The sequence below is a fragment of the Gossypium raimondii genome, chromosome 4, assembly GCF_025698545.1.
Source record: "Gossypium raimondii isolate GPD5lz chromosome 4, ASM2569854v1, whole genome shotgun sequence".
Lineage (NCBI taxonomy): Eukaryota > Viridiplantae > Streptophyta > Magnoliopsida > Malvales > Malvaceae > Gossypium > Gossypium raimondii.
Window position 1 is genome coordinate 15,891,087 of NC_068568.1, and position 22,068 is coordinate 15,913,154.

The window sequence follows — 22,068 nt, forward strand, 5'->3', positions numbered from 1 at the left end:
CTGTACAATTGTAAGTTCAGATGAATTTAGTGAGATTCTATATCGTATAAATCAAAGACTCAATTTTTGGGTAAATAAGAATAATAGCACAAAATTAATCCATTCATTCCATATCAAACTTAATATAGACTTATTATAATACCCTAGAAATTTTCTTATGAATTAGCCTGTGATTATAAGACTCATTTGCTGTATTGAATTTGAGATTTGGCTGATACTTAATCACCTTGTTCTTTGTAGTCTTGTACTCATAAAATAGTCTCGCAGGACTTTTCCACTCTATACCATTTTACTAAGATACTTCCAGTACCAAATAGTTCCCGGCGGACTACCTCTTTCTTAGGTTTCCCTTAGTGACTTCCACATTTGATAGTCCCAAGTGGACTTCCTCACGCTATATAATCTTAACAAACTATCGTTTCTTTCGTTATTTCTTGGCAGACTTCCTAACCAAGATAGTCCTTGGCGGACTTCCCTTTTTAAAGAGTCTTCAGCTAACTTCAACTTTTTTGGCGACCTCTTTATCAACATCACTTAGGATTTCAAATCTAATAAACCATTATGTAAGCATTTAGCCTGTGATGGTTCTACATCAAATATTGCGGACTCTTAATAACAGATGCATATTAAAAATTCCTTGAAAAAAAATACCCTTTCCTTTCACATATATCGTGTTTTAAACATTTCTACCGGTTCTTCTTATATTTGCATTTTGGCGGATCCTGTAATTAGCATGCTTAGTCATTTTTTAGACGCACCATGATCATCTTGTCAAACTACTCGTCGCGCGAGTCATACAATAACCTCCCTTTTTATGCCCTGGCAGTCTTCTTTGTTCACTATCCTAGTAGACTCTATCTTTGCCATACTATGTACCTATTTGCTATTGGATCATGCCATAACTAACCATGGAATTTTGATTCCGAAGAATTAGTAAACCCCTTTCAAGCTATCACCCAGTAGACCTATATACTGTTTACACGGTGTCACCCTGAAGAACCTATATACCGTCATCATGGTGTCGCCCCGAAGGACCAGTAGATAACTATTTACACGTTGCCACCAAACTCCCTTAAATCCCATAACAATCTGCTTATTCCTCTATTACACCAAATTTTCTTTCTTTATTTACCATGTCAAAGTAACTCCTTCTGTGCACTGCATTTTATTAACATATGTTTCATGCAAAGCATTGTACTTATTACTATAACATACAATACACCATTTATCAATATTTCAATACATAACCACATTTGGCATCCAGAAACATACTTGCAAACATCCATATATTTCACAACTTTATGCATGCATGACATATTCATTCACCATGATCATACACAACCATGGAATTCAGATTGAGCTCATATCAGACTCACGAGCAGAACATTCCAACTCATCAACAATAAACACCCAAATGGAGTACAAAAACTCACCTTAAATCCATCATCCTCGTCAGCTTAGCTTATCCAAAATGCTAGAGCCTCCTTTGTCTTGGGAGCTAAGCATGACAATCATCTATATTGATTAAATCGAAGGTATTCAAACCTTAAAAACCCAAAATCCATTATTATATAGAAACTTTTTAGGAGTCCTTACTTCTCTCTTCTTCTAATTCACGAGTATAAAAAGACTTAGGAGTTTACCAACTTATTGGATTCTTTACTTTCTAGTCTCGAGTTTCATATCCACTGCCCCATGTAGAGCTTTCCTTAGCTTTTTCTTCTTTGGAGCAACTGAAGAAATTAGTGTCGATGAGAAGAAAAATATAAACAGAATTGAGAAGAATTTCTTTGCAGAAATATCCCTTCTCACACTCGCATATATATGCACCCCTATTTTGCATGGTCTCCAAGCCTCAATTAAGCCATCCATCAACAATCATTTTGTTTCCCACTATGGAACCAGTCGGGTCCAACTTAACCAAACCATAATTAAAACTCAACTGATTACCAATCAACTACCAAAATTTCCAAGTTTCCTAGTTGAGCCCGCCGGTTTACTATTTTATTCAATTAACTCCCAATTTTCCTTTAACTTAGGGACTTTACTAAAAATCGAGTGTGACAAAATTCTTATTTCTAATCCCTAATCATGATTTTAAAAACATCCTAAATAACATATCATAACAGATCTAAGCCATCATAATCATCTAATTTCTCGAATCTAAATTTTTGAAAAATTGATCATGTATGAACATTAAAAGAGGAAAACTCTCAATTCTTCAAAATTCTTTAACGGTTTATTAAATTGAGTCTACAAACCTTTTATTTAGATCAAAACAAGTTGAAAACCATTTAAAAACATTTGATTTAACTTAAAGATTTAGATTTCAACATTTTTAGCTAAATTTCATTTCAAAACTTTCGATATATGTAATTCTCAATATTGTTGATTAAATCTTGAATTGTAAAAACAAAAGCTTAGTTTTGATCATTAGAAATTAGAATATTACCTCAATTTGGGAAGAATGATGAATTGTAGATCTAATTCGATGAAGAATGTTTGAAAAGAAATGAAGAAATTGATGATGAAAACGAGGATTTTCTTTAAAATGGAAGGATGATTTGGTGTTTGGAAGGCTAGAAAGTTAGATTTGTTTGGGTAATTTGAGAGAAAAAGCTCTGATTTGTATTTGAGAAATTTTTTTTGCATGAAAGATGATAAAAGAGGGAAGAGACATCGGTTGTTTAAATAGGCAAAAGGGGAAAACAAATTTTAAATTTAGGGGAAATTGCCTTTTTAAAACTCAGTTTTGTCCCTTTTTCAAATCAATTCATTTTTTGTAAATTAAAACACATTTTCCTAATTAATTTCAAATTCAGTTTCATTTTATTCGTTTTAAGTTATTTAATAACCAAACACTTGATCCGAATTTCTCAACCTAATTTTTAGGCTTGATAATCATTATAATATTTTATTTTATTTATTAAAAACTTCTAACCTAATTCTAGTATCCAGATCAGATATCTGGTCCACTAACCCGATTCTACTAACTCAATTTTTGGGATGTGACAAAGTGTTTATTACCTAGATTAAAAATTTTGAATCATTCTTTTAAACCCCTAAAACCCAAAAGAACTTGAGAAACTAAAAATCACAATATTTAGGTTGGTTAAATTGCAAACCCAAAATCTAAGTCAATTGAGTTGCTGATAAAGATTTTTGGGGTTAGGATTAACTAAATTAGCCAACAAAAATTATGCCATCATACTATGCTACATAATCATCTGAGCAACTACAATCAAGTATACATTATACAACCATTTACACATACAAATAAGTATATTATGCCATCATACTATGCTACATAATCATTTCCAATTCTCATATGAACTTACAAAAGCTTTTTTGCTAACCCGAGGTTGAATTAGAACCAAATTGTAAAGTTTTCAAAATTTTGGGTCGACGTCATAACATCATCAATCCGTGAGTTACGTCACAACCTCAAACATCTCAACGTTGTAACCCTACTAACTGTTGATCTATGTCGCAACGTCGAGGACTCGTGGTCACGGCATTTCCCCTATTTTGGCAATGAACATATTGGAACATTTTTCATGCTTTTAATCAAACACCTATATATTTTCATACATCTTTTCACAATCAAGACACCACCATTCCATACCAATCAATACCAAATCAAGCCTATAAACATTCAAAATTAAACATTCAATTTAGTCCAAAATAAATATTCATCATCTAGACATATTCAACCCTTTATCGAACTAGCTATACAAAATTATTTCATTTCCAAATTCAAACATATCATACTTATGCAATTTGGGAGCCAAGCACTTAAATGAACTTAACATGAATCAAACAAAGAACACACAAAGTTATATTTCATGCTTAACATTCAAACATACCATTTCCAAACCATTCATCAACTTAGCTACCTTAACTACACTTTGTGACCTTTAACATGCTAAAGTCATGCAAGTTTAAGACCATTACTCATGCTAGCATTAAACATGACGAGCATCATGTATCAAATAAGTCATATGGCAAGCTTATCACACAAGATCAACCATAGCCACAATTGCCACATAACTATCCACCCGAAAATGACCATTTTCAGACCAAGGTGCCCTTATACATGCCATAATATTTAGACTCAAAACGAATATATTTCTACCATCTTTTTGATAATGTGTGCTTCGTGTTGATTCGACTTATCAAATTCTAAAAAGTGATGATCTATAAGTAGGGAAAACAACTAGAGTAAGCATACAAATTCTTAGTAAGTGCAAACGGAAAATATTATGCTTACCTTGTTCACATTTAAGCATATTAACTACAAAAGTTTTGGAATACATTTGGCTAACCTTGCCATATAATGTCAGAGCTAAACACATGCCAACATTGAAATTCAAATAGGTTAGACATATTACATATCAAGAATATCATCAATTCATACCAATTACTTACGTACAACTTATCAAGTTACCGAAATCATACCATTTCAATTTGAATCACAAATCATAACAACATATCAAATCAGTTCCTTTCCCTTTTTCAAATCTAACATCCAATTACACATTGTTCATTTCAATGTTACATTTTATTATTAATCTATATAATTACACCATTTACACATTATTCATTTCAATACATTTTCAAGTTTCCAATTTCAATTATAACGTTTTGCCCGATGGAACATTAGTAAAATGGAATTGAATACATAGGTTAACTACACCACACCAGGTAGCTCGTAAGAACTTAAACTACACCACACCAGGGCACTGAAGTGTAAATCCTGTAGGCATCATATGCAAATACATCCCTCGACCACACCAGGATCTCCGTAGAGGCATATAATGTTCGATGATCCGCAACAGATGCTGGATCTCGAGATAACCTTTAATAATCTTCGTACAATCACATATCTTGTATAAGCGTGCATAAGACCTTATTAGCATACTAATCGTATCCTAACATTTTAGTAAGTTCACATAGGCGTCAATTATACATATATACATTACCATTTCCTGTAAACAATCCTTTTCACATGAGTATACCCTATAATTATCAATATTTACAATCACACCCCTATAAATGATCACATTTTTCATTGCCATACCATGTATTTATTCAAATTTTCACATTTATATTGAGTATTATCTCATAATAGTCAATTAATATAACAACCCAATTTTAGATAAATCGAAATAGCGATTTTGGGACCACAAATCTAAGGTCCTAAAATTATTTTAATATTCTTTTGGTGTTTACAGCATATTATTTGATATGTGTGAAAATTTCGTGATTTAATTTTACCGCTTGTGTGCTTAATTTGATAAAAGGACTTAATCACGTAAAATGTAAAAGTGACTTTCTATTTGTTAAAGTACTTATTTGCTATGGTTTATTAATTTTAAAGTCCTTAAAATAGAATTAGGCCACTATTAAGGTTAGTGGATGGTAATGGACAAAATGACCTTATATTATATGATTTGCATGTTATATCATTAAGGCAATTAAGTAATTTGGTATTTAAGTTAGTCTTAATTTTTGAAATTTTGGATGATTGTGTGAAATGCCAATGATGAATATTCAATATTTTTATTGTTTGATGATGAAAATAAATATTTGATGTTAGATTATCATGTTTTGTAAAGTGATTTTGACAAAAAATAACAAATAGGGATTAAATTGAGAAATGTGTAAATTGAGTGGTTGAAATGTGAATTAAATTAAATTTTTGGGCTGCTAGGGACCTCTAATAAATTCGGCTAAGCATGGGTGTATTGAAATTTTGTGTAATTTGTGATTTTGTGAAATAGGGACTAAATTGAATAAATGTGAAACTTTAGGGGATAAAGTGAAAAAGTCCAAATAGGTTTTTGTGGATGAAATTGAATAAATAGGTGATTAAATAAGCTAAATTTGAATTTATTTAGATCAAGGAAGGAAGAAATCGAATTTGGATCGGAGAAAGTCGAAAGTTGTTGAATAGTTGTTCCGATCTATTCGTTTCCGTGGAGGTAAGTTCATAAGTAACTAAATGTATTTGAATTCAAAAATATATATTTTATGCATTGCTGAATTGAATTGTAAATGTATACTTATATTGCCGAATTGAATTGTATAGGTATACACCTATTGCCGAATTGAATTGTATATGTATACTTATATTGTCGAATTGAATTGTATAGGTATACACCTATTGTCGAATTGAATTGTATATGTACTTGTATTGTTGAATTGAATTGTATAGGTATAAACCTATTGCGAATTGAATTGTATATGTATACTTATATTGTTGAATTGAATTGTATACGTATACTTATATTCCGAATTGAATTGTATAGGTATACACCTATTGTCGAATTGAATTGTATATGTATACTTATATTGTCGAATTGAATTGTATATGTATACTTATATTGTCTAATTGAATTGTATAGGTATGCACCTATTTTTGAATTGAATTGTATATGTATACTTATATTGTCGAATTGAATTGTATAGGTATACACCTATTGTCCACTTGAATTGTATATGTATACTTATATTGTCGAATTGAATTGTATATGTATACTTATATTGCCAAATTGAATTGTATAGGTATAAACCTATTACCGAATTGAATTGTATATGTATACTTATATTGTCAATTGAATTGTATATGTATACTTATATTGCCGAATTGAATTGTGTAGGTATACACCTATTGTCGAATTTAATTGTATATGTATACTTATATTGCCAAATTGAATTGTATATATATACTTATGTTGTCGAATTGATTTGTATATTTATTTATATATTGCTGATTTGATTTGAGCATTGGATGACTGATTTCGTGCATGAATTGATTTAATTATTAAGTCGAAAGCCCCGAATGAACCTTAGGAAAAGTATAGGATACTGATGTCATGCCATTATGACTTCCGAGTTGTAATTTCATGTAAGATCATGTCTGGGACATTGGCATCGAAGTGAGAAAATGTGTAAGACCATGTTTGGGACATTAGCATCGTATATGATTCGTATAAGACCCTGTCTAGGACAGTGGCACTGGTATGTGTTAACATGTAAGACCATATCCGAGATATGGCATTGTACGAGCTTTACATGATTTACGAGTATCCTTAACAATTTCGAATGGTTCAACGGGCAATGTCAAATCGAAATCGAAGGTGAATTTGAGCTAAATGGTTCAGGTATGTGTGAAGTTTATATGTTCATGAAATATTAAGGTAAGTTTAATGCTTAATGTGGTAGTATAAATTTACATGAGTTAGTTGAATGTATATGTGTTTGAGATTTATTTAAATTCAATCTAGTTGAATTGAATTATAAATATCATTGAGATGATTTATTTGCTTATGGCTTACTAAGCTTCCAAAGCTTACTTTATGCATTCTTTCATTGTTTTATAGATTATCGAAGCTAGATCAGACTCAGTGATCGTTGGGAAACGTCATCACACTATCGAACATCTTGTTGGTACTTTTGAAGCTTTGTAAATATGGTATGTGGCATGTATAGGCTAGTGCACTTTTGCTACATTTTAAATTGTAAATTCTAGCTATGTGAGTTGGCTTGGTAATTGATGTGTACATATAATGGCTAAGTGTTTAGCATGCTTTTTATGATAGGTGATGCCCTTGAATTTGTTCAATTTGGTTTGGATGTCTTGATGATTAAATGATGCAATTGGTATGATATTGAGATGATAGATTGGTATGTAGTTGAGATATGAGTTGGTTGTTTAAGTATTGAGAAAATGCATGTTTGAACTTAAGATGAATTGATGATTATAGTAAGTTAAATTGATATACTTTTGAGTTAGTTTGTGGACATGAAATGAGTGGTAAATGAATGGTTATAAAATAGTATGAAATGTGCATAGAATGAGTGGTTTCGGCTGCCTATTATTATGTGAAGAAAAAAACTTTTAAGTTTTTTAGAAATTTTTATATGTGATCGGTTTAGTACGAAACCACTTTTAAAGCATGTTTAAGGTCTCGTAGACCTATTTAAGGGACATTGTGTATTTAATCAAATGTTATGTTTGATTGGTAATACTTTTTAACCCTAATTCGATGACGGACACGGGTTAGGGGTGTTATATTTTATTGGTATCAGAGTTATGGTTTAGTCAGTTCTAGGACTAACGTAGCCTGTGTAAGTCTAGCTATACATATTATATATATATAATCTGTGATAGTATGATGATTCCTAACAATTAAAATGTGTTTTCGTATAGCAAATGGATCCCGATTGAGCTGTAGCTGATGATATGGAATGTAATGCACCCGCTCCCACTCAAGGGGATGTGCAATCAGATTTTAAAGTTGTTGCTAGTAGCCACGAGGGAGAGGCTAAGCAAGCCTTCTTCCAGATGATGAACTAATGGTTCACACAGTATATCCAGATGAATCCAACTGCTTAACAACCTCCACCTTCACCTAATCCTCCTCAAATACCTGTGATACCTCAAGTTACTGATCCAATACGATTGAATAAGCCTTCGGCTGATAAAATTAGAAAATATGAGGTTGAAGAATTCAGAGCTACTATTGATGATGATGCCGAGCGAGCTGAATTCTCGCTTAATAATATGATTCAGGTATTCGATGAATTATCTTGTACTCCTGATGAATGTATCAAATGTGTTGTATCTTTCTTAAGGGACACTACATATCACTAGTGGAATACACTAGTATTAGTGGTTCTAAAAGAACGGGTTACCTGGGAGTTCTTTCAGACTGAGTTCCGGAAGAAATATATCAGTCAGAGATTCATAGATCAAAACGCAAAGAATTTCTCGAGTTAAAACAGGGTCGAATGACAGTGACAGAATATGAGCGGAAATTTGTGAGACTCAGCAAATATGCGTGGGGATGTGTTTCAACTGAAGCTATAATGTGTAAAAGATTTGAAGACGGTTTGAATGAAGATATTAAGCTATTAGTTGGGATTCTGAAAATAAAAGAGTTTGTGATACTCGTTGAACGAGCATGCAAAGTTGAGGAACTTGGGAAAGAGAAAAGAAAAGCTAACTTTGAAGCTAGAGATTCGCGAAAAAGATCATCGAGTAAGTCATTTCAGTCAGCATCAAAGAAGTTCCGAGATGATTTTAGTTGTTCAAAGGCTACTGTGGGTTATTTTAGACGAGATAGAGACAGACCACCTGTGAGTTCGAAAGCTACTTCAATGGCTAGTGTTGGAAATGTCAGATCAAATCATCCTGAGTGCAAACATTGCAGTAAACGACATCTAGAAAATTGTAGATTGAATAAGCGGGCTTGTTTCAAATGTGGATCATTAGATCATTTCATCTGTGAATGTCCTGAGTTGGCCGAGCAAGATATAGTGCAGAATATGAGGCCGAGTAACACTGCAGCTAGAGGTAGACCACCCAGAAACACGGGTAATGTGAGTGGTAGTCAGAGGGGAACTAAAGACACTGTTGTTAGATCTGAAGCCTGCGCATCTGCCAAAGCTTATGTTATTCACGCTCACGAAGAAAGTTCGTCTCCAGATGTTATTACTGGTACTTTCACTCTCTATGATACTAGTGTTGCTGCATTGATTGATCCAAGGTCAACTCATTCTTATGTATGTGAGACTTTAGTATCTAGTAAGACTTTGCCTGTAGAGTCTACTGAATTTGTGATTAGAGTATCGAACCCCTTAGGCAGGTGTGTTTTGGTTGATAAATTATGCAAGAACTGTCCGTTGATGACTCGAGATTTCTCTTTTTCGGCTGATCTGATGTTGTTGCCATTCGACGAATTCGATATAATTTTGGGTATGGATTGGTTAACACTACACGATGCTATTGTAAACTGCAAACAGAAGATAATTGATTTGAAATGTTAGAATAATGAGATTATTTGGATTGAATCAGATGATTTGAATGGTTTACCGGCTGTGATTTCTTCGATGTTAGCTTCAAAAATATATGAGAAAGGGTTGTGAAGCTTACTTTGCCTATGTACTCAACTCTAAAGTGACTGAAAAAAAGATTGAATCAGTACCAGTTGTGTGTGAATACCTGGATGTGTTTCCTGAAGAGTTACCTGGTTTGCCACCGATCAGAGAAGTTGAATTTGGTATTGAGTTAGTGCGGGGAACAACTCTGATATCGATAGCTCCATACAGAATGGCACTGACCAAATTAAAAAAGTTTAAAGCTCAGTTCCAGGAATTGACAAATAGAGGTTTCACATGGCCGAGTTATTCTCCCTAGGGTGCACTGGTTTTGTTTGTGAAAAAGAAAGACGGAAATATGAGAATGTGCATTGATTATCGATAGCTCAATAAAGCGACCATCAACAATAAATACCCTCTGCCACGAATAGACGATTTTTTCTATCAGCTGAAAGGGGCTACAGTGTTTTCTAAAATAGATTTGAGATCGGGTTATTATCAGCTGCGAGTTAAAGACTCAGATGTGTCGAAAACTGCTTTCCGAATGAGGTATGGGCATTATGAGTTTCTAGTTATGCCTTTCGGACTAACGAATGCACCTGCTATTTTTATGGACCTAATAAATCTGATCTTCAGACCGTATTTGGATAGATTTGTTGTTGTGTTTATAGATCACATCTTGATCTATTCCCGAGATGAATCTGAGCATGCTGAACATTTGAGAATAGTGTTACAGACTTTGCGAGATAAATAACTATTTGCAAAGTTCAGTAAATGTGAGTTCTAGTTACGAGAAGTTGGTTTTCTGGGCATATTATGTCAACATCGGGTATTCGAGTCGATCCGAGTAAAATTTCGACAATATTGGATTGAGAGTCTCCAAAAAATGTATCCGAAGTCTGAATTTTTCTAGGACTCACTGGTTATTACAGACAATTCATAAAAGGTTGCTCACTGATTGCAACTCCGTTGACGAGACTACTTCAGAAGGATGTTAAGTTCGAGTGGTCGGACAAGTGTTGGAAAAGTTTTGATCAGCTGAAAGCTCTTTTGACTGAAGCTCCAATGTCATTATAGCCAGAAACGGGTAAAGAATTCGTAATCTATAGTGATGCATTGTTGAATGGTTTGGGCGGTGTTTTGATGTAGGAAGGCAAAGTCATAGCTTATGCCTCGAGACAATTAAAGCCGCATGAAAAGAATTACCCGACACAATATTTGGAATTACCAGCTATTGTGTTTGCGTTGAAAATTTGGCGTCACTATTTGTTCGGTGAGAAATGTCATGTTTATTCTGTCACAAGAGGTTAAAATATTTGATGACTCAGAAAGATCTAAATCTGCGACAGCGAAGATGGTTCGAATTGTTAAAAGGTTACGAGCTAGTGATTGACTACCATCCGGGAAAGACCAATGTTGTTGCTGATGCTTTAAGTCAGAAATCTTTGTTTACTTTACGTACAATAAATACTCAGTTGGCTCTATCTGATGACGGCTCGATTATAGCTGAGTTGAAAGCAAGACTGTTATTTATATAGCAGATTTTCGAAGCTCAGAAGTTGATAATTAATTGTTAGCAAAACGAGCTCAATGTGATTTGAATTCTGATTTAGAATTTCAAGTTGATGCTGATAATTGTTTGAGATTCAGAGGTCGAATATGTTTGCCTAGAAATTCAGAGTTGATTCAGATGATTTTGAATAAAGCTCATAGTAGTCGTTTGTCTGTTCATCCGGGAAGTACGAAAATGTGTAACGATCTGAAATAGCTTTACTAGTGGTCTGGTATGAAACGTGACATCCCATAATTCGTTTCTAAATGTTTGATCTATCAGCAAGTTAAAGCTGAGCATCAGGTACCGTTTGGTTTATTGTAGCCGATTATGATACCCGAGTGGAAATGGGATACAGTGACTATGGATTTTGTGTCGGGATTGCCCCTATCCCCAAGAAAGAAAGATGCGATCTGGGTTATAGTTGACAGATTGACGAAATCAACTCATTTCATTCCAGTACAAACGGACTACTCACTTGATAAGTTAGCTGAGTTGTATATTTCCGAGGTTGTGAGATTGCATGGAGTACCTATTTCTATTATTTCGAATAGAGATCCGAGGTTCACATTGCGGTTTTGGAAGAAACTACAAGATGCACTAGGTACAAAGTTACACTTCAGTACCGCTTTTCACCCACAGACGAATGTACAATCCGAGTGAGTTATACAAATACTCGAGGATATGTTACAATGTTGCATTCTTGAGTTTGAAGGTACGTGGGAAAAGTATTTTCCGTTGCTTGAATTTGCGTATAATAATAGCTATCAATCGAGTATAAAATGGCACCTTACGAAGCTTTATACAGTCGCAAATGCCGAACACCTTTGTACTGGACCGAAATTAGTGAGAATTAGATTCACGGGGTCGATTTGATTAAAGAAACTGAATAGAAAGTGAAAGTGATTCGTGACAGTCTGAAAGCAGCGTTAGATCTTAAGAAATTGTACGCAGACTTGAAATGAAAAGATATTGAGTTTTAGATTGGGGATCAAGTATTTTTAAAAGTATCTTCGTGGAAGAAAATACAGATTTGGCAGAAAAGGCAGATTAAGTCCGAGATTCATCAAGCCGTATGAAATTATCGAGCGATCGGGCCAGTTGCTTATAGATTATTATTGCCACCTGAATTAGAAAAGATTCATAATGTATTTCATGTATCGATTCGATCCCTCACATGTAATTTCCTCGTCTGAGATTGAGATTCAGTCTGATATGACATACGAAGAAGAACCGATCTGAGTTATAGATCGCGAGGTTAAAGAATTGAAAAATAAGAAAATTTCATTTGTGAAAGTCTTATGGCATCGACATGGGGTTGAAGAAGCTACGTGGGAGCCCGAGGATGATATGAGTGAGCAATATCCAAACCTATTCACTAGTAAGACTTGCGGGGATGAAAATCCCTAAGGGGGGAGAGTTATAACAACCCGATTTTAGATAAATCAAAACAGTAGTTTTGAGACCACAAATCCGATGTCATAAAATTATTTTAATATTATTTTTAGTGTTTACAGCATGTTATTTGATATATGTGAAAATTTCGTGATTTAATTTTACCGTTTGTGTGCTTAATTTGATAAAAAAAGACTTAATTGCGTAAAATGCAAAAGTGGCTTTCTATTTGTTAAAGTACTTATTTTCTATGGTTTATTAATTGTAAAGTCCTTAAAATGGAATTAGGCCACTATTAAGGTTAGTGGACGAAAATGGACATAAATGACCTTATATTATATGATTTTCATGTTATATCATTAGGGCAATTATGTAATTTGGTATTTAAGTTAATAAAATTAAAACAAACAAATGATATTCATTTGTTCATCTTAGTTGGCCGAAATTGAAGAAGGATATGCCATTAAAATACCTTGAAGCATTCGACCATTGCATGATTCATTAGTAAGTTCGTTTTTGCTCGATTTTTGATGATTTTTACGTTTTTGAGGTCGTTGCTTCGTATACTAGCCAGCACGTGTCTTCATTTTTGAAATTTTTGATGATTGTGTGAAATGCCATTGATGAATATTCAAGCTTTTTGTTATTTGATGATGAAAAATAAATATTTGATGTTAGATTATCATGTTTTGTAAAGTGATTTTTGACAAAAAAATGTCAAATAGGGATTAAATTTAGAAATGTGTAAATTGAGTGGTTGAAATGTGAATTAAATTTAAGTTTTGGGCTGCTAGGGACCTCTAATAAATTCGGCTAAGCATGGGTGTATTGAAATTTTGTGTAATTTGTGCTTTTGTGAAATAGGGACTAAATTGAATAAATGTGAAACTTTAGGGGCTAAAGTTCAAAAATGTCCAAATAGGTATTTTTGGAAGAAATTGAATAAATAGGTGATTAAATAAGCTAAATTTGAATTTATTTAGATCAAGGAAGGAAGAAATCAGATTTGGATCGGGGAAAGTCGAAAGTTGTTGAATAGTCGTTCCAATCCGTTCGTTTCCGTACGAGGTAAGCTCATAAGTAAATAAATGTATTTGAATTCAAATATATATATTTTATGTATTGTCGAATTGAATTGTATATGTATACTTATATATCCGAATTGAATTGTATAGGTATAAACCTATTGGCGAATTAAATTGTATATGTATACTTATATTGCCGAATTGAATTTTATATTTATACTTATATTGTCTAATTGAATTGTATAGGTATGCACCTATTTCGAATTGCATTGTATATGTATACTTATATTGTCGAATTGAATTGTATAGGTATACACCTATTGTCGAATTGAATTGTATATGTATACTTATATTGTCGAATTGAATTGTATATGTATACTTATATTGTCGAATTGAATTGTATAGGTATAAACCTATTTCCAATTGAATTGTATATGTATACTTATATTGTCGAATTGAATTGTATATGTACACTTATATTGCGAATTGAATTGTATAGGTATACACCTATTGTCGAATTGAATTGTATATGTATACTTATATTGCCAAATTGAATTGTATATGTATGCTTATGTTGTCGAATTGATTTGTATATGTATTTATATATTGTTGATTTGATTTGAGCATTGGATGACTGATTTCGTGCATGAATTGATTTAATTATTAAGTCGAAAGCCCCGAATGAACCTTAGGAAAAGTATAGGATACTGATGTCATGACATTATGACTTCCGAGTTGCAATTTCATGTAAGACCATGTCTGGGACATTGGCGTCGAAGTGAGAAAATGTGTAAGACCATGTCTGGGACATTGGCATCGTATATGATCCGTATAACACCCTATCTGGGACAGTGGCATTAATATGTGTTAACATGTAAGACCATATCTGAGATATGGCATTGTACGAGCTTTACATAATTTACGAGTATCCTTAACAATTTTGAATGGTTCAACGGGCAATGTCAAGTCGAGACCGAAGGTGAGTTTGAGCTAAATGGTTCAGGTATGTGTGAAGTTTATATGTTCATGAAATATTAAGGTAAGTTTAATGCTTAATGTGGTAGTATGAATTTACATGAGTTAGTTGAATGTATATGTGTTTGAGATTTATTTAAATTCAATCTAGTTGAATTGAATTATAAATATCATTGAGATGATTTATTTGCTTATGGCTTACTAAGCTTCCAAAGCTTACTTTATGCATTCTTTCATTGTTTTATAGATTATCGAAGCTAGCTCAGACTCGGTGATCGTCGGAAAACGTCATCACACTATCGAACATCTTGTTGGTACTTTTGAAGCTTTGTAAATATGGTATATGGCATGTATAAGCTAGTGCATTTTTGGTACATTTTGAATTGTAAATTCTAGCCATGTAAGTTGGCTTGGTAATTGATGTGTATGTATAATGGCTAAGTGTTTAGCATGCTCTTTATGATAGGTGATGCCTTTGAATTTGTTCAGTTTGGTTTGGATGTCTTGATGATTAAATGATGTAATTGGTATGATTTTGAGATGATAGATTGGTATGTAGTTGAGATATGAGTTGGTTGTTTAACTGTTGAGAAAATGCATGTTTGAACTTAGGATGAATTGATGATTATAGTAAGCTAAATTGATATACTTTTGAGTTAGTTTGTGGACATGAAATGAGTGATAAATGAATAGTTATAAAATAGTATGAAATGTGCATAGAATGAGTGGTTTCAGTTGCCTATTATTATGTGAATTTTTTTTTAAGTTTTCTGAAAATTTTTATATGTGATCAGTTTAGTCCGAAACCACTTTTAAAGCATGTTCAAGGTCTTGTAGACCTATTTAAGGGACATTGTGTATGTTAATTAAATGTTGTGTTTGATTGATAATACTTCTTAACCCTAATTCGGCGACGGACACGGGTTAGGGGTGTTACAATTGTCACATAATATTTCAGTTCACTCCATTACTAGCCATATATACCAAATTCATTAATATTTCAAATTATACTAAAAAATATATATCAAATTAAACACAAGCATACATATCATACAAGATGAAATAGTATGTTCCTTATGAACTTACCTTTTCAAAGTACAAAATGAGTGGATCATTTAGGGACTAATTTTAGTTTTTCCCTTATTAGCTCCACCTTTGATCCAACTCTTTATCTATACAATTATTGCATATACCAAATCAATACCAAAAACTTGCACACATTATCATGAGATGCATGATCGTAGTAAATCTATTTTTTAATTTTTCCTACATATTTTACATTTTATTAAATTTAGCCCCTAAAGTCGGGATAGGCATAACTTTCAATTTTAATGCATGCATAGTAGCATCATGTTATTAAACGCTAAGTGGGCCTCTTGTTGGGCCAAGATCCAATCGTACATTACAATGGGCAAAGTTTTATTGGTTTTAATTGGGTTTTTGTCTCATTGGATCTTAGTGGGTCTTTAATGAAAGTAAAAAATGATGGGCTTAAAGAATCCAACCATGAAAATTGGCTCAAGTGTGGGGAGAACAAGTGCAAGAAGAGGAATGTCTTTGCTATCATATCAATTGGACCTTTGTTCAGAATTGGAAGCGTTGGAATTAAAGAAATCAACCATGGGCCAAATCCAGATATTGGGCTCCAACGTGTGAAGCCCAAATGTAAAATGAAACATTCAAATTTCAGTTTGAATTTTATGGACTCACTAATGATCCTATGCTCTATTTCTTATGTGTTACATTTTATGCGTTGAGTCATGTTTGTCATATATTTATTTTGCTTCCACAGTTTTTATGTCTTCATATCGTTTATGCTTAGTTCATTATTTCCATGCGTTATTTTGTTATGTGTGTTATTATAATAATTTTGTGATTATATTGTTGTGTGGTCGTAATGCTCATGTGTTGTGTCACACATCAATGTTGTTCATGCACATTAGGTTTATACATGTTTGTTTCATTTGTTTTGTTTATCATGATGTTTGTTTTTGTTTCATATAATGAGTCATATATGTTTTCCTAGTTGTTTCACTATTTATGTTCATGTGTCATTTGTGTTTCGTATTGTTGATGTCTAGTAAATTCTATGTGTTCATCTTTTCCTCAAGTGATACGTTACGTCTTTGATTTATTTTGAATTGAGACAATTATGATTATGTTTATTTATAATATTGTCAGGTACATTCGGTTGGCTATATGAGCAACAAAGCCCCTATGACCTTTCATATTACAACCAAAATTCATGCATTTGAATATCCAATTCACCTTTGGATTCATGTACTCAACCAAGGCCATGTGGTTCTTCATATTCCATCACCAATTCAAGGATTCTATACATGCATGCATGGCCGGTTTTAATGTATGAACTTACCATGAGTGGACAGTGTAATAAATGGGGCTAATGTAACTTATTGGCTCATGAACCTGACAAATTTCATGTACATACAAAGGGGTTGTATGGAATAAAATAAGGACATTGAACACACAAATGGATGCATGTTCAAGGGCCATGTATTTGACCATTCATGATTTCATGCACCGAAGGATACATGCACATACATTTAAGGAGAGTGCACTTTAAGATACATAATGGTAAAGAGGGATGCACTTGTCAAGGAGAAAGTAATGTGACTCTTCATGCATGCAAAGATACATGAACGTCCAAGAGAGATGAATATGACCTTTCGGTCATTCATTAAACATGGAGATGCATGTACTTATTTTGGTTCATGTACAGTTTGATACATGTATCACATTAATGGTCGGTTGTGGCTATTAGACTACCTAGCTAGTTCTATAAATAAGACTTCAATTGTAAGCCTTTCAGAACTTTTGATGAAATATATACATTTGAGAGTTTATTCTCTTTCGTACTTTGAGAACATATCTTAACTTATCAAGACACGAGTCTTGCGGCGTTCAACCAATCGATCTTATCACTTTCATTCTTATCCCTTTATGGAGTGAGGCGATCAACCATACCGTAGGTTCCTATCTCTATAGATAGCGAGTCTTGGTTCCTCTTCTTTGTTGATACTTCTGATTCCTTAACAAATTTTATAGAAAATGAGTCGGGTTCTTAATAACTTCAATTTTTTTCTGGGTTTGGCTAACGATTCGAAAGTCCGAATTGTACCTATTTTTTATTTATCTTTGTTTAATAACTTCTATTTCTATATTCTTACTTGTTTAGAATGATCGGGTAAACTTAGCGTTTTTGTAATTCATAACTTGATTACGAGCAAGCATTAAATTCCTAGCTTCAGATTAAAATCCAATTTCAAATCTTCTCATTAGGGACATTTTATTTTCTATTTCTAACATAATTTCATGACATGTTTTACATTTATTCAATTTGGCCCTTAATGTAACAAAATTAGCAAATAAGCTAAATTATATTTACAATTTAGTCCTTTTCATAATCTAAGATCAAAATATATCAATTTCAAGTATGATTCATCTATTAATCGTCAACGGTAACTTCTTAAAATTTCAAAAATTTATCAAATTGATATATGGACTAGCTAAATCAAGCTCCCATGATTACAAATCCATAAAAAATACAAGAAAAGGACTTAATTTTCAAACCTAACAATTGGCCGAGTGTAAAAGAGCAGCTTCAGAGTTTTCTTCAATTTTTGGTTATGGAGGACAATGACTTAATAAGGATGATGAAAAAATGCCACTAAGTTATGCTTTCATACCTTAATTAGTTACTAATTAACTTAGTTTAATTAATTTAACTATGATTTAATTAACATAATTATTTTTTAAACATATATAATGGAGGATGTCATCATCCTCCACTAGCTCCCTATAGAAAATGCTTTAATTACCATTTTGAACATTTAGTTAATTGTTATTCAGATCCCCAATGTAACACCTTATAACCGATCCGGCCACCAAATCCCGATACTGAGTGCCATAATTACCCGAATTTCTTAATAAGTTCCTAATTGATTATTTGCAAACCTAGCCAAATTATATACCCTTATCCGTTATACCTCTGCTACTCAATTTCATAAGTAATAATAATAACTTCTCATTTTAAACATTGAAATAACTATTCCATAATGTACTAAGCTCGTGTCGCCATTCCATATTAAGAGACTCGAACAATTATTATAGCTTAATAAGACTTATGACTTTGTTACAGTTTAGACGAACTTAGTGAGATTCCATTCAGTACTGTAGTGGTGGTCTATCGAATGATCCATCCCAATTGGCAGATTCTTACCGCGTTACCCTTACTATGTCCTTCTTGTGATTCGGCACGTGCTTGAACCTTCTTTTGGGGTAAAACCCCCTTTTCAATCATTCTCATCGGCCATCCTGCTTATGAGATTTAACGAATATGCAAACTCCCCATTCCTTGCGATTTCGTACTCGCATAATGACCCTATAGGACTTTTCCCAATTCTAGTTATCCTTTCATTACATTCTCGAGGTGTCAGACAATACCTAATGGCTAAATTTTCCTCAAGTTTTCCTTGGCAAACTTATTTGAAGTGCTCATGGCCCCATTCCATATTACCTTCGGCGAGTTCCCTTATTGTCTCGGTGGTCTATGCCTTTCGATCACTCGCTCATATACTTCTGACTTATTGCGCCAATCACGCTGCTCTTACAGATTCAGTTCCTGGTGTACCTCTTGAATGGAAAACTTCCCCATTGGGATTCCCATGACTTACATCTTGGCGGACTTCTCCGCTTTTACTGTCCATGCAGACTACCTATGATATCCTAGTGTCATACAGCCATGGTCATACTCTACCTAACCCCATGTTTATTGTCCTAGCAGGCTATCTATGCTTATGCCTCTATGGACTCTTTTGGTTGCCTAAGCCGAGCTAAGGTCTTACACCCTTCTCACCACGTATTCCCTTAGTCCTAGCGGACCACCCCGTGTTTATTATCTCGGTGGACTATCTGTTCTGTGTTTACTGTCTCAACGAACTATCTCTGTGGATGCCATGTAGTCTTTCATCCATGGTCTTACTCATTATACCTGGCTGCCATAGCATCTTTCATCTATGTTCTTACACCGTATACCTTATACTAGACTGCCATAACATACTTCATCTATGGTCTTACGCCATATACCATCGTCACAGTGTCAACCTGAATAACTAGTCGATATCGCAATCGTAATAAATACCTTTCTATGATTCTCATTTCCCAAATCCTCCTTCATTACCTCATTAACAACACCTAAAATTGATGCTTGAACATCACAATGTTCCCTCCACAAGGCTCAGAGCTTCACCTATGGCGGTATTTAACAGGGTTACCCTCTTTTCCCTTCCTAACTTCATCTATCCCCTTAGTGGTTTTCCCTGCAGTTATCATGCAGTACATGCAAGTATTTTCATATAACATAATAGCATGAAGTACATCAAACCCCAAAATAATACAATGATCATTTCATGCATACTGACATGCATTGGCGAATACTTATGTTACCATGCATACATGTCATACTAAAACAACAGAGATCATACCAACCGTGTTGGAGCATAGAATCTCACCTTTCTTCCTTATTCTTGGTATCTTAGCTTGTCAAACTTGTTAGAGCCTCCATCATCTTGGTAGCAATTCCTTATTTCTCTACTGCCAGACTTTGCTTCTCACAATGGTAACAACATGCAAAGCCTTCTATAGCTACATCCTCTTCTTCTTCAAATTGTCTGAAGAAGATGATACTTGGTTTAGAGAAGGAGAAGAAGGGTAAATAGAATTATGAAGAATTTGTTTCCAACTCGTCCTATTTATACTTATTTGGCATGATCTCCATAGGCCGTTGCCACCACTCAGTCCTAATTATTCTGTCTTCCACTATGGAACCAATCGATTCTAATCCAACCAAACTAGATTTGAGATCTAACTTTCCCTAACCTGCCACTTAAGTTTCTAAGTGTCTTGTTAGTGCTCGTGAATTTCTACTCCTATTCAATTATATCCCCAACTCTTCCTCGACTTTGGGTATTCAAGATAACCGGGTGTGACACCCAAGCCTTTTTATCAATTAAAACTCTATAGCGATTAAACTTCTACAATTTAGTCCCTAAGCCTTAAAAAACTATTAATTCGACAAAATTACTTGACCAATCTTCAATATATTTTTATATTAACTTTGTAAATAATATGATTTTATATTTACAAACTTGATTTATGGAAATAGGGTTCTGAAATCGCATTTTCTAGTATCATTGAAAATCGGGTTGTTACAACAATCATCCTACAATAAATATAATACTTAGTCAATAATTTCATTGGGTATTTTATACTTTCTACTTCACTAAGCGAAATCTATATTTATATGTTTATTTTGACAGTTAGATTTAACTAATTATTTAACTCAAAGAATTAACATAATTTTCAACCTTCTCATTCGACTATCCCCAAACAACTCTATACATAATCTTCTTGATACTAGAAATCATACAATCCTAAACATTGGAAATTTTGTTTCAAAATAATTAATTTTATTTTTTTAGTTTGAACATCCTAAGAACTTCTTCTCTTTGCTCGAAGTTGTATTAGAACTACATACCGACACCTTATTTCGATAGTAGCAATATATCACTCTTGAATCATTTTGTGATTTTGAGCTTCCAGTAAACATTCTGTTGCTTTTGGAATCAAAATCAAAATAAATTATAAGATTTAAATGAAAGATCGAGAGTGAATCACTTGAGTTTCAACCCTAAATCTTTTTTTGAAATTCCCTCTTCAACTTAATATCATGTTTGGGTAAATAATTGTAAAGGAAAAGAAAGAAAAGTAAAAGAAAAAAAAGGAAGGTTAAAGAAAGGAAATGATATATGTTTATTTTATTTGAATAGTTAAAATTAATAAAGGAAAGTGAAAAGTTAAAGAAATGATTATTTATAATATTTTTAACTATATCATTTTATAAAATAACTTACGTAAAAAGTTAATAGAATAAAATGGTATTAAACATCACTTTCCTTTTCTCAACTTTTCCCCTAAATTGGTGTAATTAAAAATTGTGTAACACAAGTAAAAGTAAAGGATAATCAACTTACTTTTCTTTCCCTTAAATAAAAATTGTTATCCAAGGGTAAAAAAGGAGGAGTGAACCATAGATGGAGATGGAGGAGATAGGTATATTTTTAAACAACTCTCTTCTCCAATCTTTGATATTGACCATCAGATTGACTTAGATCCAAGGTATATTTTTCTACTCGTCGATAGGTACTGATCCATTGT